Here is a 5,855-nt window from a genome sequence, read left to right as displayed (position 1 = left end):
GATCATCAATTCCAGCATCCAAGTCATTAACACATAAAATAAGAGTATTAATCCATCAGTTGTACTGTATCCTGCAGTTCCGTTATATATTATGCTACCTCAATTGCAACTCTCTTATACGCTTATTTTATCCAGATTTTAATTTTATAACTTTTGAAATTATATTTACTATCTGTATTAAGTGGTTCAGCATTGCGTGAATAACTTCAAACCGTGCATATTCGATCCTCTGTCAATGTGTAATTCGTCTGGTTGTCTCTGAGAGAGGTTAAATCTAAACAAACTCCAGTGAGCTTCACAGTCGCCCTGGATTATTGCGTAAAATAACAATTAATATCGCTATTACCATTATTCTTTCACTTGACTTTGCACAGATTGCTGTGTTGTACTCATTCAGTGTTTTGACTGTCCTGTTAGTGCGGTCATTCATGGATGTTATTGTGTTTCTTGGATGCCCGCAGTAATGTCAATCTCATTGCTGCAAATGGTGATATATGCATATAGATATTCTGTGATGCAAAATTTACTTTCAGCTTTGAACTTTGAACTAATTGAGCCGAAGGCTATTTTCCATGCTGTACGACTTAAAATATCTGCATTGCAAAACAAGGAAGAGTGGCCTGTTAAACAACGGAAAGTGAATATAATCCAGTCGAGAATGATCAATCCGATATGCCCAAATCCAGAAAGGTGTTAAACACATATTACGGAGCTCTGCGGCAGATGTACACTTAAGAACGACAATGTAAAATGTCGTTTCAATATAGAGACCAACCATGTGTTTGAATGGCACCAATGTCATTCTGTCCAATAAACTGCCGCGGCTGAGAAGGTGACAGAGACACTCTTCAACGAGGCCTCTTTCTCATCAAAATCTGCAGCTTGAATCCCATGTAACCCGTTCTTCTGCTCTCTGTTGTGACTAAAACAAAAGCTTTATTTTAATTGTGTCTTTCTCATACTCCCAAACAGACCACGCTTTGATCGCTGCAGTAAAATTACAGTGGTTACATTATAAAAAACAGCACGTGAAAAACAGAGAATTTGTCGTGAGTGGGATTCGAACCCACGCCTCCAGTTGGAGATCAGAACACTCGCGTTTACTAGAATGCGACTTACTCGCTTTAAGTCTGGCGCCTTAGACCACTCGGCCACCCTGACCCCTCTGCAGTACTCTCTCCACATGCCAGATAAACAGCTGAATTTCGGAATAGTCTGAATGGCTGCTTTGATGAGAGGGTATACATACAAACACACTCGATATCCTGGGAATCTAAATGAATATGGACGTGATGCATTTTCTCAGGTTGCGAGCATGTGCGGAATCAGAGCGCACAGCATCACAGCACTGGAATTGTGCTGCACCCCGTTCAGGCCATCCTCCAGAGAGAGGATGACGAGGATTCGGAGAGTGTGCGGAAGAGCATCACCAAGATGCTACCTGAAATAGACGGTTTGTGCAATAACGAGAGTTTAGTCAATCTTGCTCTTTTTCTCTGGAGCATCGGAGGTGAGGGGGAATCCGACAGACGTTTCTTAGATTTTCAGGCATAGATATTGGTAGTGCATGGAAAAGTTATCTCCATTCCAGGGTTTACAAGTCTTTAAAAGATCCTCTCTGAGGGCATATATTTCAACTAAGAGGGGATCGTAACAAACACGATGTGCCAACACCCCATAACTTTATGTCGGCAAAACCAAGGAGTGATTGTTGTCTTCAGCGGAGCGAAAACCAGAGGTTCTTACGCCAGCTCTCTTTAGAGGATCAGAGGCGAGGCGCGTCAGTAACTTTAAATTGTTGGAATGACTTTATCCTTTGCTTTCTTAGGAGAATGCGGACATTCAGCATGAAATCAAAAACCATGATGAGCTTCTATAGATGTGTCGTAGAGAGTTTATTGTCTGTCTGCATTGAGACGTGGTACGGAAATACCGTACCTTTGAAGGAAAATCTTTAAAAAGTTTATTGAATTCTGCCCAGTCCATCACGGGAAAAGCACTGCCAAACATTAGGTACTTCCACGTAAAACGCTGTCATAGAAAACCAGCATCCACTGTCAGAGGTCGTCACCATCCTGTCATGCTCTTTTTTCGCTGCTGCCATTGGGTAGATGGTACAAGAGCCTCAGGACTCGCACCACCACGTTCAAGAACAGTTGTTACCCATCCGACACCGGACTTTTGATCAAAAGATGATAGTGTGCACTACATGCCCATCCATTGAATATTCCGACGACCAATCATTTCACTTTAGAAACTATATTGATCAGCTGAGTATGCCAGGAGGAGCTCAGCAGACCAGGCAGCATCTCTGGACAGACATAAGCAGTCGGCGTTTCGGGTCGAGATCCTTCACCGTGAAATTGTTTCTGAATAAATCACTTACCCACAGTTCGGTGTCTGGTGATCTATTGTAATGTGATGAACAGTGTCAAAAACATAATCTTATCCTCCAACAGTTTTTCCAATCCACCTCAACAACCCAGGGTTTGTTTGCAGAAATAACATCGCCTCGAATGAATGCTTAAAGACAAATTATGTCAGGAGTGGGATTCGAACCCACGACCCCAGATGGAGACCAGAACACTCCTATTTGTCGGAAGGACTTTCATTCCTTGAGTCTGGCGCCTTAAACCACTCGGCCATCCTGACAAATTTTGATGTGTGCTGAGAACGGAATGAATGCCAGACTTGTAAGCAAAGTTATATACACACAATCACGCATATCGTCCTGCCAATCGGAAATGAAAGCGAGAGTGTTACAATTTTCTCAGGTTAGGCAAATTCTGTGGAAAGTGAAGCTGTAAAACAATTCCAAATCGAACACTCGTGAGACGCGTCTCGGCAAGAATTTGTGAAGGATGTTTGCTGAGATAGATGAGAATGCCTGGAAGACTCAATAATTTTACATTTAGTGAAGCAGAGAAATAAACGTTTATAGACACGACTGAATCTAAAAATTGAGTGGGAGTTGATCGCAACAATGTCAACAGAAACTGAACACAGTTTGTTCAGTTAAACCGGGCAACTCTGCATTACAGATGGACGTTGGTAAGTAGACTACAAGGACAATGATCTGATGATTGTGGAAGAAAGCGAAAATGTGACAAGGTTCACAAGAACATAAGACATCGTGCAGAAAGGCCGTTCGGTCTCTTGGGTTTGCTTCATCATTCCGTCATGGATGAGTTATTACAGTTAGAATGTTGTTCGGGCTTGTAGATCAATGTTTAATCTGACGGAGCGGAAACAGAAGCAGGGTGTTTTGGGCGTTAGAGCACGGGCTTTCTGAGAGATGAGACGCTTTAGAGAACGTAATTCGCTCAGGTTCTCTGATCCAGTTTTAAATGTACCGAACACATTAAAATAAGGCAGGAACAAGCTCTGGACGCCACCGACTCAGTAAAAGGCTCCTCGCGAGATGTGGAAGACGGGTAGGCGTGCTGGAGTTGAATCTGGATGAACTCCGGTTCATTCAGAGCCACGGACATGATGGACCGGAACATATAGAGTGATAGGACAGCCAGGGTGCAGGGCACAGAAAACTGGGTGACAATCAGGAGGAAAAAGGTTTTAAAGACCCAGTGCAGATTATCTTTATGGCCATCACCGTCAGCAACACCTGGATGCCCTTTCTGTTTGGATGACCTGGACGGGGAAAGACATAGAGGTCGGATCTCTGGCACTGAGTATGGTCTGTGACTCAGACTGGTAAGGGAAGAACAGATTCCTGGATGGTATGTTGCCCCCCGTGTGCCAGGGTCAGGGACAATTTGGATTAAGTCTTGAACATTCTCCAGTAGGAGCGTGAGCCGGCAGGGGTTGGCTCCAGCTCGGTGCCAATGAAATCGGTAGGAACAGTGACGAATTTCTGCAATGGAAATTCAGAGATTTAGGTGCTGAGGTGTAGGGCAGGATCTTCGGGGTTCTGACAGTGACTCGTGCCGCGTCCTTATCAGGCCAGTACAGGAAATATGATGCAGATTAACACGTGGCTAATGGTCTGGTGCAGGAGGGAAGCCATACGATTTTTCGATCATTGATCTATCTTCCAGGGAACCTGAGACCCATTGATAAAGACGATTTGCACGTGAACTAGAAATGCTAATATCCTGCCGAGGGTTAGCTAGCGCTGCATGATTCAGTTTAAACTACATTTGTAGGGAGGTGGGAACAAGCGTGCCAGAACAGTTAGTGGAGAGATTGTACCGACATTTTGATAAGATCTCACACAACGGCAGGAAGGTAGGACTAGTGCTCTGCACTGCGTATACTTCAGTCGCAGAAGTATCGGAGAATAAGTCGATGAACTCTGGGCTAGGGTCAAAACCTGGAATCATGGTAACTTAGGCGTTAATGAGACTTGGTTGCAGAAGAGTCTGGTTTCTTTGTTTCAGAGTGATAGAGCGAGATGGACTAAAGCAGGAAAAGTAACGTTAATAATCAGCGAAAATGTCACGGCTGACTTCAGTCAGGACAAATGCAGAATTAAACTATTGTGGTTTTATGAGTGAAACTGAAAAAGAGGAAAGGTATGATCACGTTAATGGGGATAGTTTACTGACCACCCAATAGTCAATAGTATTTAGACGGCCAATGTTGAGGAGATATCGCTGTTTATTGCAAATCATTACGGTTGTTAGAGTAGGTGTTTTTAACATTCCGCACGTCGATTGTTAATTCCACACTTTTAAAGGACTATATGGGTAGGAGATCGTCCAATGTGTTCGGGATTTTTTTTTTTTTTAATTTGTGCGTTTATGAGTTGCCGAGAGCATGTGCGATACTTGATATACTATTATGAAATTAATGAGTCGGGGCAAGAAATAGAAGCTTGATTTAACGAACTCGTTGTAACTCGTGATCTCAATGGTTTCAATGTAAATATGTAAACGAGCTTCGTTCGTGCGTTGTGAATTTTCATTGGAGAAAGGTCAATTTTGACGGTATCAAAAACACTTAACAAGTGTCGATTGGGGACGGACGTTTTCTGGTAAGTGGGACGCGTTCAGAAATGAGCCAATTATCTGTACATGTACTCAGTGAATGACCACTCTCCTTCGGCTTGCACTGTTCCAAATCGACATTCTTTTACAAACACTAATACACAAAATTCATGCAAACATACAATTTGAGAAGCAGCCCAATAGTGTATATTATGGAGCTTGGTCCACACACCATAATCGGGAACAAATGGAGTTCTACACAATTGATAAATGATTACAAATATTGAATAAAACATGAATGTTCAAATGTAAACCAGGCTGGAGGCGTCACTGTGATTGCTAATTACGTTACCAATTATTCCTTACCGCCTTCCTAAACACGGGTCTCAGTGTCGACTTATAATCCCATCCTTTGCCAAGACGCTCGCTGATGGGTTGAAGATCAGAGTGAGGATTCACCATCGGGATCACTAGAAGTGGAGGATAGTACGAAACTTCGGGAAAGTCCAAACAGAAGATGTTTGGCACAGTGATTGATTTGACCAGTTTTGGAATTGCTTCTCAATTTGCGTTCCTATTGACATTAATGGATCTGGTGTTGAAAGGGTGAACTGGATCACATTCCTTGGCATAAACATCACCGAGGATCTCAAGTCGTCTGTGCACGCCAGCTCTGTGGTGAAAAAGGCACAACAGCGCCTCCTTCACCTGAGACGTTTGAAAAAGTTTGGAATAGGTTTCCAAGTTCTAAGGTCTTTCCATAGTGGCACGATTGAGAGCATCCTGACTGGCTGCATCACTGCCTGTTATGCACACTGTACTTCGCTCCATGGCAGGACTCTAACATCCAGGCTCATCTGTACAGATGGAATTCCCTCTATTCCGGACGTAAACAAAGACAGGTGTGTA

General features: G+C 43.1%; 2 non-coding genes across 2 annotated transcripts; both read right to left on the bottom strand.

The window, feature by feature from the left end:
* Positions 1-1,045: 1,045 nt before the first annotated feature.
* Positions 1,046-1,161, bottom strand: trnal-uaa (transfer RNA leucine (anticodon UAA)). Its single transcript has 2 exons — positions 1,124-1,161; positions 1,046-1,080 (listed from the first exon to the last, which is right to left on the bottom strand). It is a non-coding gene; the product is annotated as a tRNA-Leu (tRNA).
* Positions 1,162-2,538: 1,377 nt separating this feature from the next.
* Positions 2,539-2,652, bottom strand: trnal-caa (transfer RNA leucine (anticodon CAA)). The gene is made up of 2 exons: positions 2,615-2,652; positions 2,539-2,573 (listed from the first exon to the last, which is right to left on the bottom strand). It is a non-coding gene; the product is annotated as a tRNA-Leu (tRNA).
* Positions 2,653-5,855: the final 3,203 nt, after the last annotated feature.

The sequence above is a fragment of the Hypanus sabinus genome, unplaced genomic scaffold (assembly GCF_030144855.1).
Source record: "Hypanus sabinus isolate sHypSab1 unplaced genomic scaffold, sHypSab1.hap1 scaffold_1225, whole genome shotgun sequence".
Classification (NCBI taxonomy): Eukaryota; Metazoa; Chordata; class Chondrichthyes; order Myliobatiformes; family Dasyatidae; genus Hypanus; species Hypanus sabinus.
Note: the sequence above shows the minus strand (reverse complement) of the source record. Positions and strands in the feature narration are given on the sequence as shown.